The sequence below is a fragment of the Peromyscus californicus genome, unplaced genomic scaffold, assembly GCF_007827085.1.
Source record: "Peromyscus californicus insignis strain IS unplaced genomic scaffold, ASM782708v3 Scaffold_4__1_contigs__length_199733344, whole genome shotgun sequence".
In the NCBI taxonomy this organism is placed as follows: domain Eukaryota; kingdom Metazoa; phylum Chordata; class Mammalia; order Rodentia; family Cricetidae; genus Peromyscus; species Peromyscus californicus.
Window position 1 is genome coordinate 28,074,088 of NW_026294562.1, and position 18,373 is coordinate 28,092,460.

The 18,373-nt window shown below is 40.4% G+C and overlaps 1 pseudogene; it reads left to right on the forward strand.

Moving 5' to 3' along the window:
- The first annotated feature begins 1,468 nt into the window (after positions 1–1,468).
- Positions 1,469–16,132, forward strand: LOC128095317 (60S ribosomal protein L7-like; annotated as a pseudogene).
- Positions 16,133–18,373: the final 2,241 nt, after the last annotated feature.

Consider the following 18,373-nt stretch of genomic DNA (forward strand, 5'->3'; position numbering starts at 1 on the left):
TGTCTTCCCAAACTTTCAGTAACTCCCTGACAGTGACTATGCCTACCTCCAGTCCCCGGAAACTACCGTCCTATTTTCTGCCTATATACTCTTCCCCCCCCCCCATTTTTCTTTATTAAGAAATTTTCTACTCACTCCACATACTATCCACAGATTCCCCCTCCTCCCTCCTCCCACCCCCAGCCCTCTTTTCCCAAGTCACCCCACATCCCTACATCATCCAAATCGAGGTCTCCCACGGGGAGTCAGCAGAGCCCAGCACACTGAGCCTAAGCAGGTCCAAGCCCCTTCCCACTGCACCAAGGCTGTGCAAGGTGTCACACCACAGGCACCGGATTCTGGAAGCCTGACCATAGACCAGGGACAGATCCTGATCCCCTTGTCTGGGTGCCCCCCAAACAGTTCGAGCCAAACAACCATCTTCCATATCCAGAGGGCCTAGTCCAGTCCCATGGGGGCTCCACAGTCAACAGTCCACAGTTCATGGGCTTCCACTAGTGTGGCCGGTCATCTCTGCATGTCCTCCCATCGTGATCTTGACATCCCTCGCCTGCAGTATCTCTCCTCTCTCTCATCATTTGGATTCCCAGAGCTCAGCCTGGTGCCTGGCCATGGATCTCTGTATCTGCCTCCATCTGTCACTGGACAAAGGCTCTATGATGACAGCTAGGTTATTTGCTAGACTGGTCACCAGAGTAGACTGGTCCAGGCACCCTCTGGACCACTGCCAGCAGACCAAGGTGGGGTCAACTTTGTGGATTCCTGAGAGCCTCCCCAGCACCCTGCCTCTTCCTATTCCCATGATGTCCTCATCTATCATGGTATCTTCCTCCCTGCCCTCTCACTCTGTCCCTGTTCCAGCTTGACCCTCTGATTTCCCTATGTTCTCACCCCCCCACTCCTCGCCCTCTGCCACCCCCCACACCCAGTCCGCTCATGTAGATCTCAACCACTTCTCCTTCCCAGGGTCATCCATGTGTCTCTCCTAGGGTATTTCCCTGTTAGCTAGCCTGAGAGGCAAGTCTTGAGAGTTGCAGGGACTTTGTGAAAAAGGAGACTTGTGGATTTTTTTTTTGCAAGTTCACCGACTTTGATTTTAATAAATATTAACATTTGATAAAAGTTGAGTAAAAGGTTGAGATATATTTTACAAAAGTATCTGAATCCAAAGTAAGTTATGTGATATTGAGTAAAGATGTACCTTAGTCTTTTATGGACCTGTGTTTGAATTCTCCTTCTGCTGTTTCTTGGCTGTTCATTTTTTAACCCTGTTGAGACTTTATTCCCTTGCCTGGAAGTAGAGGATAATATACCCTCCTCATGTAAGGGGCATAAGACCTGTCAGCTCGTGAGACGATGGACTAGTATTTCTAATTTTTCCATTCTCTGTTCCCAGCACTGTTAGCTTGCAATATGGCTTTTTTTTTTTTTTTAAATGAACGATAGACTTAGTTGTGACTATGAAGTCATGGAGAAATGTTACCACTTCCCGCCACAGTGGAAGGCACATAGACGATTTCTTCATTCAAAGGACCAAAATAACAACTTGCATTTGAAAATGATGAGGAAAGTAAATGAAACTGACATTAAAAGAAGAAGTGAAATTAAGTGCCTGGTGTACTTGTTAACGTGGTCTAATTCCTTCTGGTGGCCGCTCACTTTAGACCCGTCTACACCGTTTCCTAAAGCCTCAGTGTGTTTCAGTTTCCCACTCACTGGGGTTCTTTGCTGCTTCAAATTTCAGAACTCCCATGTCACAGGACAATTTGAATTTGCTGTGGTTAAGAACTGGAGGTTGGTGCAGGTGTGTGTTTTAGGACACAGTACTCTCCTCTCTGTTGATAATTTCTAGTACTAATTTACACATCAGAAACAGAGTAACAACAAAGTAGCCACTGTAAAGAAGGAGGCCTGTTGCATATTCATCCTTAGCATCCTCCTGGGCATTAGGGCTGGTGATTTAGGGCTAGGTAAAGTAACTTCTCCAAAATGTCTATGCCTAGTACCCAGCACCTGTGCGTATGTCATTTTCCATGGCAAAAGGGCTATGTAGATCTGATTAAATGAATCACTTAAAGAGAGAAGAGTGAAATTGACAGGCAGGCCCAGTACAACCACCAGGTCTTTAAAGGAGAAGATCCTGATGTGGCGGCACACGCTTGTCAAACCAGCACTCAGAAGGCTGAGGCAGAAGGATCATGAGTTCAAGGCTAACCTGGTCTATACAGTCGTGTTTTAAAGTATAAATTTTTTAAAGGACTGGGGATGTAGCTCAGCAGTAGAGTCCTTTTTCTAGAATGAGACCCAGTACCACATATATGCATATAAGTGAGCGGGACCTGACAAGAAGAAGGAGGGGCAACGATGGAAACAGAGGCACAGTGAAATGAGTCCTGGAGGAAGAAATAATAATCCGCGAAATACAGGCAGCCTCCAGAAACTGGAAAACGTCTGTGTACAAGCTGCTTCTTAAATCTGTTAGGAAGAATGAAACCTCACCTATGCTTTCATTTTAGCCTGGTCAGATCTTTTTTGGATTCCTAATATCTAGAACTGTAAGATAACAAACCTGTACTGTATTTAAGCTATGGAATCTATAATTTTCTATTAAGCCATAAAATGCTAATAAATACACTGGAACTTGCTCCTATTGATCAAATCAAATTGTTTGTAGTTATAGACACACTAGACCCTTGAGTTTGAGTACAACTCTGTTTCTGAGCCTCAGCATGGGCTATTTGTTTTAGTAGCATAGGTATCATTAAAATCCCAGTAAAGTTCCCAGAATACAATGGCTGAACATATCCATCTATCACCAATAGATGAATATAACACCCATTTATACCCCTCCACACCTCCACACATTCTAATAATTAAACCCTACAGTTCTTAGAGCCAATTTTGCTGATTATTTCACACTCATTGATTTCTTGTATTGAACATTTATAAGCCATTGTGCATGGGTTAATATTTGATAATTCAATTTATATGAGAAAAATAAGACACTGTATCCATGTTTTAGTTTTCTCCTACATATCTTTTTTACATAGCTAGACAAGTAATTAAACTTAAAAATAATCTTCTTGTCTTAATCTCTCTAACCAGCATGCTGAAATATTAATTGTTGGTCTAGACTTCCTTGCTGTGTATCAGAGCCTGGTGAATTGCTATAGCTTCAGGTATAATCCGATCTCAATGCTAAATATTATAGCTTCTAAGTACTGGATTCCAATATAACTCTTAATAAGCCATGATCTCTGGCTAATGGTAGACTCCATGCTCTACATGGTCCTGAAATTACTTTATACCAAGGGAAGTCAGCTTGAATTTGTATATCACTTGTGTGCAGTCTGTACCACCCAAAGCTAATTGTTTTCTGTTGCCTGAATTGACTGTACTTACTGACTTGCTACCTCTCTACAGCGTATTGGGAATCTCATGTTTAGCATTGACTGCAACATTTCACTAACTCCTTTTATTCCTACAAATAGCACTTTCCTGATTTGGAAAGATGCTCTCTATGTACTTGCTCAGCTGGTGTTACTTTATATCCACTCCTCCCCCCTCCTCTTCTCCCCTTCCTCTTCCTATCTCTCACTGTCATGTTTCATGTTCATTATTCGGTCATATCTCACTAAACACTTCCTCCAACTTAGCACATATAGGTGTGAGGTATGACACTGATATTCTACTACTGACAGATGAATCTTCGTATTAGTGTCACTTTCCAACAAAGTAAAAATAAATGTAATAGACCCAGCAGGAGTACCCTCTCTCTTGAAACTATAGCAAAATTATCACAGGAAGTACTTCCTCTGTGTGACTTTCAAAGCTTCTGTGCTCAACTTTGGCTGTCCCCACTGGGATCTTGCTGTTTCTATAAAGGGAAGTGACCACCTCTTATGATGGATGGGTCAGGACTTACCAGCACTGTGTCTTCACTTTCAAAAAGTACCTCTCCCTCTCTCCATGTCCCCCCGTGTGTGTGTGTGTGTGTGTGTGTGTGTGTGTGTGTGTGTGTGTGTGTGTGTGTGATTGTCTTCTGTGGTGCAGCACTAATAAGTTACCCATGCTCCAGGAAATATCCTCCCACCCACACTGTGTCAGCAACTCTAACTAAACACTAAACTCAATGGGTTGCATACCTTCAATTGTGTATTACATTACCCTGAGAGGTAAAAGAAAACTTATAATGCCACCAAAAATAGATAAAAAAGGAAAGGAGACATGAAAGAAGGAGGGGGTTTGTGGAAAGAGGGGACTTCATCAAGAGAGGGAGGGGGATGAGAGAAGAGATGGGGTGAAATGTCTAAAATTCATTATATACATGTATAAATCTCCAGGAATAAAAAAAAGAGACAAAAATAGAAAGACATGAATGATTGCAAACCAATTTTATTGTACATTGATTTTGTTAATTTTCTGTTTGTGAAAGCTATTCGTGAAAATTGAAAACATGAGTCTGGTCTGAGCACAGTTTTGATAAAGAAAAGAACCTTCCTTTATGGGTTAATAAAATTATAGACAAGGGAGCCAGATTTCATTAAAATCAAGCAAGACGGTATTGAAACTTCCACATCTGTGCCTTGAGGCTGCTGTGGTGTTTGCTGACTGCTGCACTGGAGAGCTGACAGCTTAGAATCTAAGCTTTTCAAAAACCGAGGGCAAAACCATGCAGCTCTTCTAGAGACAATGTTTCCAAGGATTAAGAAAATTCCAGCACTTAAATACTCCTGCATTAATAATGACATATGTGGGATGATAGAGGAAAGGCACTGAATAACCGTCCCGTCTTCTGAATCCTATTCTAACCTGCCTTTAACCCCTGCCATGCGGTGAAAGTTCCTATCAATTCCAGCCAGTCTCCTATCTACAATCCTCTCTGAAGGCCATCCTCACACTTTACAGAGGATTCTCAGAATCTGGACCTTGCCTGCTTTTCCAGATTCAGGTCTCACTACCCTAGCCTCACATGCTAGATGGCCTAGCTTGCCAACTTCTTGGGGGCATCTACAAGTTCTACTGCTTTTCACATCTCAATCCCATATATTCCTATTGTTATTTTGTTCACAGGAAAGCCTCACCTATTTGCTTGGCAAGTGGCAATTTCTAGTTGTTCAAGAATCTGTATTGTATGTGACATGGAAAAACTGATATTCAATAAATGCAACACACTCACACACACAGAGAGAACAGGCATTAACTACATAGTCTAAAATGACAATTCTCCAAAGTAGTGCTGAGCAAAACAAGCAAGACAGGAAAGAGCTCATGTTCTATGACTCACTTGGTAAAAACTTCCAAAGCAGGCAAAATCAACATATGGTGTGTCTTAGCTGGTCTTCTATTGCTGTGAAGAGACGTACGTCATGACCACGGCAGGCAACTCTCATAAAAGGAAACATTTAATTGGGGCTTGCTTACAGTTTCAGAGATTTAGTCCATTATCATCATGGCAAGAAGCATGGTGAAACTAAGACAAGCATGGTACTAAGAGAGGTAGTTGAGAACTCTACATCTGGATCTACAGGCAGCAAGAAGAGAGAGACACCTTTTAAAGTGTCTCTTTTAAAAGAGGCATCACCTTTTAAAACTTAGAGCCCACCCCTAATGAAACATTTCCTCCAATAAGACCATACCTACTCCAACAAGACCATGCCTCCTAATCCTTTCAAATAGTGCCACTCCCTAAGCATTCAAATATATGAGCCTATGGGGTGGTTCTTATTCAAACCACCATACCACAAGCACGGACAACAGCACCCAAGAAGTGGGCAGTGGCTAGGGGATATGGAATGTCAGCAGTGCTGCGTATGTTGGTCAGAACACTCATTATATGGGTACTTTACTCTTAGATGTTTGTAATCTTTATTATGATTCTTTACACTTTTATGAACATGGTGTTTTGAAGAAAAGGAGAAAGAAAAACCAAGATTTATCATCTTCACTAAATATGGGGAAATATTTGGTTTTGACTCTGTATTGTACAAGTTTTCTTTTACTTGTATTTGTCACATTGATTGGAATTTATAGAACTACATGTGTTGTTGTTGGCCATTTTCTGTCTGTCCTTCTAAGTCTCCACTGCTTCCTCCTCTGCTGTAATCCGTGTCCTAGGAAGCTTGCTTGGATTGTCTACAGGATGGTGGCAAACTTCCCAAGAAGTTAGAAAATCAACTGAAGCCACATTTTCCTTTATGCCTGACCTTGGAAGTCAAGAAGCCTTCTTGATGTCACATTCTCAGAGTCTGAGTCTCTAAGGCTGGCCCATATTCAGGGGAATTTGTCTGTTCCTTCAGCATTTAGCTTAGTACCCGGTCCATAATAGACACTAGATAAGTCATTATAGCCCACTGAATAGTAAGTGTCTAAATTTAAGCTCCCTAAAAGGCCATTTGGCACAGGATCATTAATGATGCATCACTGGGATTATAAAGTACAGGTCTTGTAACGGATGCTGTTACCTTTAATGAGTAGGAAAAGCCACACTTCATGACTGCACTTGAGCTATACATGGCCAGTGATAGTCATTAGCAGTACCAGGAAGTCATATAACTCTTGAGAATGTTCCCTCAGATCTGTAAGGAAATGTTCTTCTCTACTGAATTTCCACTTCTTAGGGGAGCACAAAACTGCAATTTAACATTGATTTACGAATGTGTAATACCCATGACAAAGGTGTGAGCATGTCTTGGTGGTTAAGACCAAATGAGGAAATTGATGTGATTAATAAATAAAATTTGGAAATGTGTCAGTTCATAGAAAAGTATGAGAGTTCACTAGCAAGTTTTATAAATCTGTATTGTCTAATAAAGTTATTTAACAGTTTCTATATTAGAACTGTGTGAAAATAGTAATTTTCTTTTTGAAACAGTATTTCATGTTCCAATCTGGCCTTAAACAACCCTGTGCACGGTCTGGTGAGATGGCCCAGTAAAGTTACCTGTAGCTAAGCCTGAAAACCTGAGTTTGTTCCTCTGGATCCACACAGTTGGAGAAAATCAACTCCCTTATAGTCTCCTTTGAGGTATACACACACACACACACACACACACTTAAAAAAAAGCCTCATGTTTTGGAGGGTGATCTTTAACTTCTGATCATCCAGCCTCTATCTCCTTAGTGCTGGGATTGTAGGTGTGTGCCACCATGCCCAGTTTGTGAAGGACTAGGGATCAACTCAGGGCTCTCTGCATGCTAGGCAAACACTCTACTGACCAAGCTATATTATCAACTCCCACACAAAGACTATTTTGAAAGAATTGCACCAGTTTTTATATTTAAAATATGCTTTCAACTTCAACCTCCACATTTGCTTGCTTGTGTAAGCCTAACATAGTCAAGAACCTGCCCAGAAATCTAATCAGCAGCATCTAATTGTAGAATGCTATTGTTAAAGCAACTTAATGCCTCAGACAAAAAGTATAACTTTCTTTATCCCCTGTCATATCCTAATTAAACTGCGAGTCTTGGAATAAGAATGTGGCAGACTGTGATGACATACACCAGCAACCCCAGCATTTACAAAACAGTAAGATTGGGAGTTCAAGGCCAGCCTGGGCTACGTAAAACCCTGTCTCACTGCCTTATATAATAAAAGTATGCTCCGTATTTTTCTGTACATGTTGTAACAAACCCTTACAAACTTAGGCTTAAAACAACCTAGTGCATTAATTATTTCACAGGTCTGTGGTGTGGCATAGTTTCACCTGAAAGCAAAGCACTGGCAAGATGCCTGCATTCCTCTCAGAGGTTCTAGGGAAAGATCCATTTTCCTGTCTATATGGGTGGTAGGCAGTGGAGTTCCTTGTGTTTTAGACTGGGGTCCACCTTTGTTTTTCTGGTTGTCGGTTAGTTTCCCAGCCTACAGAAGCTTCTAGAGATCAACTCCAGTCCTTGGTTTATGCTTCTCTTTTGTCTTGAACTTCAACTCCAGCTCTGGTAAACTGAAATGTTTCCCCTTTGAATCTTCCTTCCTTTCGTCTTCCCTGACGCATTGCTTCTCCACAGTGTTCCGTTCCTAAGATGTGTGGCTGCTTGTAAGACTAGTGGTGATGAGGGGGTCATCAGGAGAGAAATGATCAAGTCAGTGTGGCTGTGAGTGCTGTCACAGTGGGTGCATATGTCTAGTCTTTTGTTTGGTTTGATTTTTTGAGACAGGGTTTCTCCGCGTAGTCCTGGTTGACCTGGAACTCACTCTGTAGACCAGGCTGGCCTCGAACTCAAGAAATTCGCCTGCCTCTGCCTCCTGAGTGCTGGGATTAAAGGTGTGCACAACCACTGCCTGGCAAACATTTAGTCTTAATTTTCCATGTGACAAATCACATTCTAAGGTCATCCAAGCTTGGAAGCTCCTGGAATAGCACCTCCCCCTCTTTCCTTTGATTTGGCTCTTCACTTTTCTTGATAGTACTCTTCTTTGTAGATCGCCTTTATCTTGATACTAGGTATTTCTTCCTGTTCCTAAGGGCTGCTCTTTCCACACCAAAGCTCACCTCAGGTTATTTCAGTAATTTCAGCTGACTCATTTTCCTTTTCCTCCACCCCAGACATTTGGCTTCCTTTGTCTTCCATGCCCCATTGTTCTTTATTCTGCACCAGTATATTTAAACTTGAAAGTAGATTCCTTTGGGAATCGTTAAAAAGTATTTTCTTACAGAAATAGCTTTATTTTCAAGTCCGGAAAATTTTAAATTGTGTATTTACATGAATGTATATAATTAACAATGTGATTATCATCTCATTAAAGAAGTCAATTCGAGTGATGTTGGGAGATGGGCCTTCTTCTCTAATTTGAAGACAAGAGCACTGTTTCTGACACAGTAAAAAGAATTTAATGAATGAATAAGATTTGTCAGACTCATTGAGATGTATTTGCTAGGTTGGTTACAAAAATAAAGTCTTTGAAATGCACACATCAAGTTGAAGTTCAGGTCCGGTGCTTAAATGACCACACTCTTTTTATTTGCTTTTTTTTGAATGCCTAGACTCAGATCCTGAGAGTTCCTTTCCAAATATCCATCCCTTCAAGGCTCAGATGTTACCTGGATATGGTCCATTATCATCCAAACTGCAGCTCATCTTCCTTTAAATGCCCTCTGTCTTGCTTCTGTGATTGCTACCAACACATTCTTGGATCCAACGCAGTGCCCAGAACTGCTGCGGTCAGTGAATTTACTATGAATGCAAATCCTTGTATAGCATGCATGTCTGTTTATTTTGTATGTTATGTTTCCAAATGCAGTGCTTTGATCTATGTTAATGGCAAAAGATGTTTCCAGAAGAATGCGATCTAGCTCTATGCTCAACCTGTTACTCAACTCTACCTGAGGCAACCATGCATATGATGCCACATGGAGTTGAAATGCTGTGTTGAATTAAGTAGTGTGTAAGTCTACCAGTGCCCTGTGGCTTTCTTATGACAGCAGTGTATGCTTCATAGGAATCTATTCCTTTGAAAACTGTAGTTTATTCTCTCAGTTTTGAATTTTGCATGTTCAACATAGATACATTAAGCAGACTTTTAGGTTCCAATTTGGACATTTAACAAGGTTTCCCTAATGTCTCTCTGTATAGCAGAAGTCAGTTCCTCGCAGCTAGTTGGATATTTTCCAACACGGCTTATAGGTTGCGTTTATAATGCTCATGTGGATGTTTTTGTATTCCACATGCAAATGCTGTAGTCATAAGCTATTTTCTTCTTCTTCCCTGGAGATTTAACCTAGCAACTCTAAAGTAAAATGACAGCCCAGGATAGAAGCATAGCAAAAGGATTGAGAGCACACATTCTGGACCTTACAGACTCAGGTTCAAATCCTGCCTTGGAAATTACCAACCACATGACCATGGGCAAATTACAGATCTCCAGCTGCTTCAACTTTCCCATGTCAAAGATGAAAATGAATGAGGACCTTTTGATTTATGTGATCTTATATTCTCTTAGTTAATTTTTGGTAGAGCAAAGGGTTGAGAATGGCCATCTGTTAAGTGTGAATCACACCCCAAACTCTGAACCCAGCAGAAATACACAGGACACCTGGCCAGATAGATTGTCCTTTGGAATTTTCTAGAGAAACATTGATACTTTCGATATTAATTCATACTTAAAATTTCATTTTTTCCTTAAAAATTCCTAATTCAAGGATGGAGAGTAGAGTGGCTGCCAAGAGTACTTCCTGCTCTTGCAGAGGATCTGGGTCCAACTCCCAGCACCACAGGGTAGCTCACAGCCTTTGGTAATTCCAATTCCAAGGACCGTCTTCAACCTCCACAAGCACCAGGCACACACATGATGCATACACAGGAATGCAGGCAAAACACTCATACAGACATAAATAAATAATAATAATGAAAAAAAGGGTTTCAAAGTTTGTATCTTCAGAGTTTAAAGACCTGACTTTGCTGAGACTGGCAGGAGATTAGCTGCAGTAGGAATAGATTCTTGATGAGAAAAGAAATCACCAGAAACAAATTCGAGGAAAGAAGAATAGACTGTGGTCCTGCTACTTGATTCAAGTGATTAGATATGGAAATGCAAGAGAGAACAGGAGTGGGGTACTCTAATACTGTAAGTATCTATTCCATGCCAATTTGTATTCGCCAGTGAAGGTCATAGGATGTAAGATAATTATCCTACAGAATCCTGTGTGTGCATACATGCTTACTTGTGTGTGTGTGTGTGTGTGTGTGTGTGTGTGTGTGTGTGTGTGTGTGTTTGTTGTACAAAAAACAAAACAACATGCACACAGACACATACACACACACACACACACACACACACACACACACACACACACACAACCTTCCAGGACAATGGTTTTCAACCTGTGAGTCAAGACCTCTTTTAGGGTTACATATCAGATATCCTGCGTATTAGATATTTAATTTACATTATGATTCATAATAGTAGCAAAATTACAGTTATGAAGTAGCAACAAAATAATTTTACGGTTGGGGTTGGGGTCACCACAACCTGAGGAACTGTATTAAAGGGTCACAGCATGAGGAAGGTTGAGAACCCCTGATGTAGGGGAACTAGAGCCAACACTGACTTAATCAGTAGCTCTACAATCAGTATTAAAATTTGTTATTATTTTCAGCTAATAAGAGCAAAAATCGGGGTTGGGGATTTAGCTCAATGGTAGAGCGCTTGCCTAGCAAGCACAAGGCCCTGGGTTCGGTCCTCAGCTCCAGAAAAAAAAAAAAGAGCAAAAATCATTAGGCATAGTTTTATGGTATCTCTTGGACAAAGCCAAGCAAACAAAGCTAAATAAAATAAAGTAAAACACAGACCATATCTATGTAGTCAGGTTGTGCAAGGGAAGCTGAACCTAATTAAATTAAATCCTTATTTTTGAAATATATTCCTTCACTGTTCTTTGAGCAGGTATATGTGAGTGATGAACTGAAAATCACTAATATCAAATTTCATAGAAGATGGCAGAATATCATGAAGGCTCTGGAGGAAATAAATGCAAATCATTCTGAGATTTCACTCCCACAAATGTACCTTGAGGAAAACAAAACTGCCTAGAAAAGATGGAGAAAGATTTCAAAATACTTCAGGAAAAAAAATGTAACACATTAGAGTATTCAGGTACCAGACAGTGCTTAGAGCTCCCATAGAAATTAAATTATGGAAAATTTCAAAAGTAAAATACAAGATAAATATGCTTAGGATAATTAAAGACAAAAGTTAAAAAGTATTAATTATTTGAGAAATACACAAGCCATTTGGAAAACAGTAAAATACCTATGCAGAATATTTTATAAATATCAGTACAAAATGAGAATTCAACAGGCACTATCAACAGTAAGTATCTAGAATATATAAAAATAAATTTAGAAATAAAAACCCTCCAACAAGATGATCCAGAATATCAAATTATATTGTATGAAAAAATTAAATAATAATAAATTTACTCTATTATCTAAAAAGGACTACTTTGTTACCACTTTTGTATAACAATTTGGCTCCTATACCACACAGCTTTTTGAGCATTTTTTATCCTTACAAAAATACATGTTAATGATATCTAGTTTATAACGTAGTTGCCTTTGAAGTGTTCTGTCATGCTTCCATATGTTTTTTCAAATAGTTTCCATTTTAACATACAAATAAATGTATTTTTAAATTGTTTAATTTTATTTTTTCAAGACTTCTACTTGTAGGATTTTAACATTTGAGATTGTTTCCTTTGGGAATATAACTCAAATGTGGTTGGGAATATGACTAAAATCTGGTCCCCTGGAATCAGGGCAGTTGGCTTTTGGGTGAAAAAAGGGGGTTGAAGTATTTGGCCAATGGGATTGACCCTGCATGGTCAGCTTTAGCAAAGTTACAGAGAAAATTCCCATTTTCTAGAATTTCCATCCTTGGGTAGTAACTCTCACTCACTTTGCTTATCTTTATTTCACTGTGTTTTTTTTTTTTTTTTTTAAATCAGGCCAGGTATGAGGCACTGGGCATGAATGAGATAAAGGAGAGATGGTCCTTTTCTCAAGTCAAATCTCATCTCTTCCTGTATTTTTTTCCCCCACAGTAGCATGGGAAACAGAAAGTAAGGTTTCTTGAGTTGACTCTCTGAGACCAGATGGAGACAGGAGAAAAACAGTCTCTAAAAGGGGGCTACTGATGTGCACAGGCTCTCCTCAGGGAGGGCAGAACTTTTTCATCACACTGGAGCCAATGGTTGTCCCTGGTTATATTACACTCCACTAGGATCAAGCCAGGAGAGCATTATGCAGCTTCTTGACAGTTGAGACAAAGAACAGATGAAAACCTCGGGGAAGAAACTGATCTCTTCAGAAAACAGGAAAAAGACCCAAATAAGGAAAAGTCTACAAAACAAAACAAAATGCAGGCCAAGCGTAAGCATCCCAGGCTGCTACTGCGTAGGCTGAGATCTCCTTGGGCCTGCAGCCAAGCACGTCTGCACGTACAGTTCCTGAGGTGTGTCTTGCTTATCTCTCTGTACTTTCATAAACTTGGCTCCTGACTTATTTAGTCATGGGTTTTAATATAGTAGATTGAGAAGGCGCTTTCAACAGCATGACTTAGGGGCATTAAGCATCACTTTCCAAATGCTGATTGAACTAGGAATTATTGACGTATAGGAGAGAGAGAGATAGGACATTTTGGGGTGCAACTATTCTCACAGCATAGACATTGAAAAAAGTCTTCAGACCAACCTGTCATCCAAGACCCAACTTAAAAACCTGTCTGGATAAATCAAATCTTGTTTTCTTCTGAAATGATACTTTCACTATCATAAATGGGACTCTATGAAACTAAAAAGCTTCTATGCAGCAAAGACACCATGAGGCAGCATACTGAATGTAAAAAAAAATCTTTACTAGTTATACATATGACATGGGTTAATATCTAGAGTATACAAATAATAAAAACACCAACCATAAGAAAACAACCCAATTAAATACGAAACATAGAACTAAACAGAGATCTCAAAAGATGTAATACAGACTGAGAAACATTTCTTAAAATGCTTGATACCCTTAACCATCAGGGTGATATAAATTTGAACTACTTTGAGATTTCATCTTACTGCAGCCAGAATTGCTCAAATTTAAAAAAAAAAAAAAAACCAATGATGATAGGCACTGGTGTGGATGTTGGAAAATGGAACACTCACTGTTGGTTGGAGTGTAAACTGGTATAGCCACTGTGGAAATCAGTGCAGAGGTTCCTCAAAAAGCTAGAAATAGATGCACTACATGATCCAACTATACTGTTCTTGGGCATATACCCAAAGGACTCTATATTCCACTATAGAGAAACCTCCTCATCCATGTACATTGCTCCCCTATTCACAATAACCAGGAAATGGAAACAGTGGATAGATGTCCATCAACTAGTGAATGAATAATGAAAGTGTGATATATTTAATGGAATATTGCTCAACTGCTAAGAAAAATGAAATTAAGAAACTTGCAGGTAAATGTGTAGAGCTATAAGTACTCATCCAGATGGAGGTAACTAAGATCCAGAAAGACAAACATCATATAGTTTCTCTTATTTGTGAATACCATAGAGGGTATTCATTTGGAATACCCATAGAGGTCAGTAAATTAATAAGGGGCTTTGATGTGGGGGTGGGGTAAATGTGTAGAGCTATAAGTACTCATCCAGATGGAGGTAACTAAGATCCAGAAAGATAAACGTCATATAGTTTCTCTTATTTGTGAATACCATAGAGGGTATTCATTTGGAATACCCATAGAGGTCAGTAAATTAATAAGGGGCTATGATGTGGGGGTGGGGTGAATACCATAGAGGGTATTCATTTAAAATACCCATAGAGGTCAGTAAATTAATAAGGGGCTTTTGAAGTGGGGTGTAGTGGTAAATTTCTCCGGTCCTGCCCAGCCCTGCTTAATGTTATCTACAAACTGTATGGCAGGCTTCTTGCTAGCTAGCTCTTTCATCTTAAATTGACCCATTTCTACTAATCTATGTTTTGCCATGTGACCGTGGTGTTACCAGTCTGCTGGCATCTTGCTTCTCCTTTGTTGGAAACTGGCGTATCTCTCCAGACTCCACCTTTCTCTTTCCTGTCTCTCTCTCCTTGGATTTCCTGCCTGCCTCTAAGCTGTCTTGCCATAGGCCAAAGCAGCTTATTCACCAATGGGAACAACATATATTCATGGCATACAGAAAGACATCCCCCAGGAGTGGGGGAGCATTCAAAGGAGGAAAAATAGAATGCAGTGGTCTAAAGGGCTAAAAGGAATGATGCAACAGGAAGAGTTGAAGTGGAGTTGAATCACTATAGAAGAGAGGACAGAAAGAGTGGAAGGGTCAGAACTGGTGGATGACTACAGGGAAACAGTGTCTTCCACACAACAGGACAGCTGCACATCTGCGCACACAGCATATGGTGATTGAGTACCCAAGACCTGTGCAAGCTCAAGCCAGACGAAATCCCAGCACTGAGAGGAGAAGCTGGCATGAAGTACCCCCACCCCCAGTAGAGAAGCTGGTGGCACCTGATAGCTCCTAGGAGAGAAAGAGTCCATTTTAAGAGAGTTGCCCCTGGTTAAGCTGACTACACTCCAGAGGAAGTTCATACCATTTATGGTATTTTAATAACTCAAAGATTTTGGGGTTTCCTTGGGATTATTTTTGTTTGCTAGACCGTGTCTCTTCAACAACGTCTCCCACGAGGCTCTAGCATCAAGGCCACTGAGAATGACATTCTATGCAAAAGTCACTTTTATCAGTAGAATTCCTGAGGGACCTGGAGAATTCAGCGTAGTCACTAGGCCTGCTCCCTAAGAGAGAAACTTCTGGAATAAAGAGTAGAAGACACATTCCAGCCCCCCACTCCGGCCTCCCGCCCCCGACTGGAACCATAGAGGCTATGCTGGGGAAGAAAGCAAAGGTTCCTGCTGTGCCAGAAACCCTTAAGAAAAAGCAAAGGAATTTCACGGAGTTGATGTTGAAGCCCCTTTGGAAGAAGTTTGCCCTGAAGACACTGTGAAAGGCAAGGAGGAAGCTTATCTATGAAAAGGCAAAGCACTATCAAAAGGAATACAGGCAGATGTGCGGACCGAGATTCGGACAGCTAGGATGGCAAGAAAAGCTGGAAACATCTACATGCCTGCAGAACCGAGTTGGTGTTTGTCATCAGAATCCGAGGTATCAGTGGTGAAAGCCCAAAGGTCCACAAGGTGTTGCAGCTTCTCCATCTTCGTCAGCTTTTCAATGGGACCTTTGTTAAGCTCAACAAGGCTTCAGTCAACATGCTAAGGATTGTGGAACCATACTTGCATGGGGGAACCCCAACCTGAAGTCAGTAAATGAGCTCATCTACAAACGTGGCTATGGCAAAATCAGTAAGAAGAGAATTGCCTTGACAGACAATTCATTGATTGCTCGATGTCTTGGTAAAACAGCATTGTCTGCATGAAGGATCTAATTCATGAGATCTATAGAGTCGGAAAACGCTTCAAAGAAGCGAAAAACTTCCTGCAGTCTTTCAAATTATCTTCTCTATGAGTGGAACGGAGAGAAAGACAACTCATTTTGTGGGAGGTGGAGATGCTGGCAACAGGGAAGACCAAATAAACAGGATTATTAGACGGATGAACTAAGGTGTTGTCCATGGCATTTTTGTAATCTGGTCAGTTAATAAACAGTCACAACCTGGCAAATTGAAAAGAAAAAGAAAACACATAGGGTCCCTAAAGGAAATGGTGAATTCCCTTTCTATGATCTCACAAAACACATGTGAATCAATCAATCAATCAATCAATCAATCAATCACCACATAGTTGGTGAAATTGGATTGGTAGAGAGAAATGGTGACAGGATTTATTTTCTACTCATTTCAAAAACGTAGAAGCCCTATGTCAGCACAGGGTCAGAGCCATAAAGAACTATAAGGAGTCTTTAGACATCTTCATGAGAGTGCATGGTTAATACACTCTATGAAACATGGCTTAGAGTTGAGTTTTCAAAGGCCTACTAGAGGCTGGGGAACTGTCATGTGATAACTGATTGATCTGTTGGAAATATGCTGATCATGTTTAAAAGAAGGTGCCATGAGTTGCCCCATCTCAGACAACAGTTCATCATTGATACTGTGCCAGGGGTGCATATACCTTATTGTGGCCAAAGAGTTAGGCTAGAGCCGTTGTGTGGTCCATGATAGTTTTACAGAGTACTGTTGAACATCCAGGTGGGTAGTCGGTTATGGCGATGAACCAAACTGAAAGGAGTCATTAAACCCTCATTCACTTACTGTAGAGTGCAAGCAACCAAGCCTTTGTTCACCTGCTATAACTGTACAAACAAGTGTACTAGTGTTTCATTTCCCCTATAGAACAGCACTAGTGAGAATCAGATATAGTGTAGATGGGAAAAGTAACCCAACCACTGAAGGTCCCCAAACTCAGAATCCCTACTTCTTTAAGGGCATAGAGGCAGAGTCTAAATGGGTTGAGGGAAGGAGTCTGGAAGTGAGAGAGTCCTGGGTCAAAGAGGAGGAAAGGGCAAGTGCCAAGACCACAAATAAGGCAGTCTCTGCAGGAAGTCCCTCAGCTAAGAACCCAGTAAGAAAGAACAGAGGGTAACATGTGAGCGTGCCAGGCCTGAAGATGGAGAGCATTGCCTGAGGCCTGAACTACAGCTTCTTCATAAACTATGGCACTCACTGTACACCAAGTTCAGTGGTGGAGGCAATTTCCCCCACAAGGTCCACTGATCAAAGCCCTTTAATTGTCTGTAGTTTTACTTGAAAGATCACATATAGGATTTCTGCCTGGAGCCAGACTTGTCAAATATTACACAGTGTTGATCAGAACTTGAAGACATTAGTCTCAGTAGGCAGTATAGATGTGGTACAAACAGGTCAAGAGTTGATACTCCTTGATGTAGATAAGAGGCATGTGACTTTATGTGTGAATAAGAACACTGTCCAGGACCTCCTGATTAAAAAAAAAAAAGAAATTCACATTCATTCACAGCTTCAAGTAAAAACCATTTCTTAAGACACGGGACCCATTCTTGGATGAGAGTGTGTCCATTTGCTCTGAAGCATGGTCTTTGGTTTTTCCCTGACATTATACCTATTACTGAAGATTAAGTAAACACTGATATGGAAAAGCTATCAACCACTCATTTGAAACCCTGGTCAAAACTGGAGATTTGCAAAAATCATAGTCTTTTCTTGTTACAGTTCTTGGTCTTAAAGACAATGATTTTGTGATTAACTCATGTTCCAAACTTGCCAAGGTTATACCTTTGTTTAGGTGTTCCTAAGAGCAAACCCAGAGACAGAGTTTGGGTGTATATAGGCAATCAATGATGAGTATACATTGTGATAAACGTTTCAATAAATTATTTTGTTAGATAAACATCATAGAGCATAATTATATGACCTAGAAGGTATGAGCCAGTCATTCTACTTTGCCTTTTGATGAAATTAAAAGGCTTGGTAAATGTTAGATACATGAGATTGATGTAAGTAGAGTATAGCATATTATTTTATAGTAAACATGTTTTTATGAATGCACTCTAAAAGTAACAGCTTTTAACTTGGATATAACCCTCTGTCTAATTAGACTTAAGGCCCACTCAGTGGGAGGTAATCATGCCTGGTAATGTAGGCCTAGCCAACTGCCCATACTAAGAAGGTATAGGCCCTAGAAGAGAACCTACTACTTACATTTCCTATGGTGATATTTTATTTGTACTGAAATGTGATTTTATTTGTGTGTTAATAAATAAAGTTGCCTGGGGGTCAGAGCTAATAGTAAGCCATTGCAGAAGCTGGGCGGTGGTGGTGCACACCTTTAATCCCAGCTCTTGGGAAGCAGAGCTAGGCGGATCTCTGTGTGTTCAAGGATACAG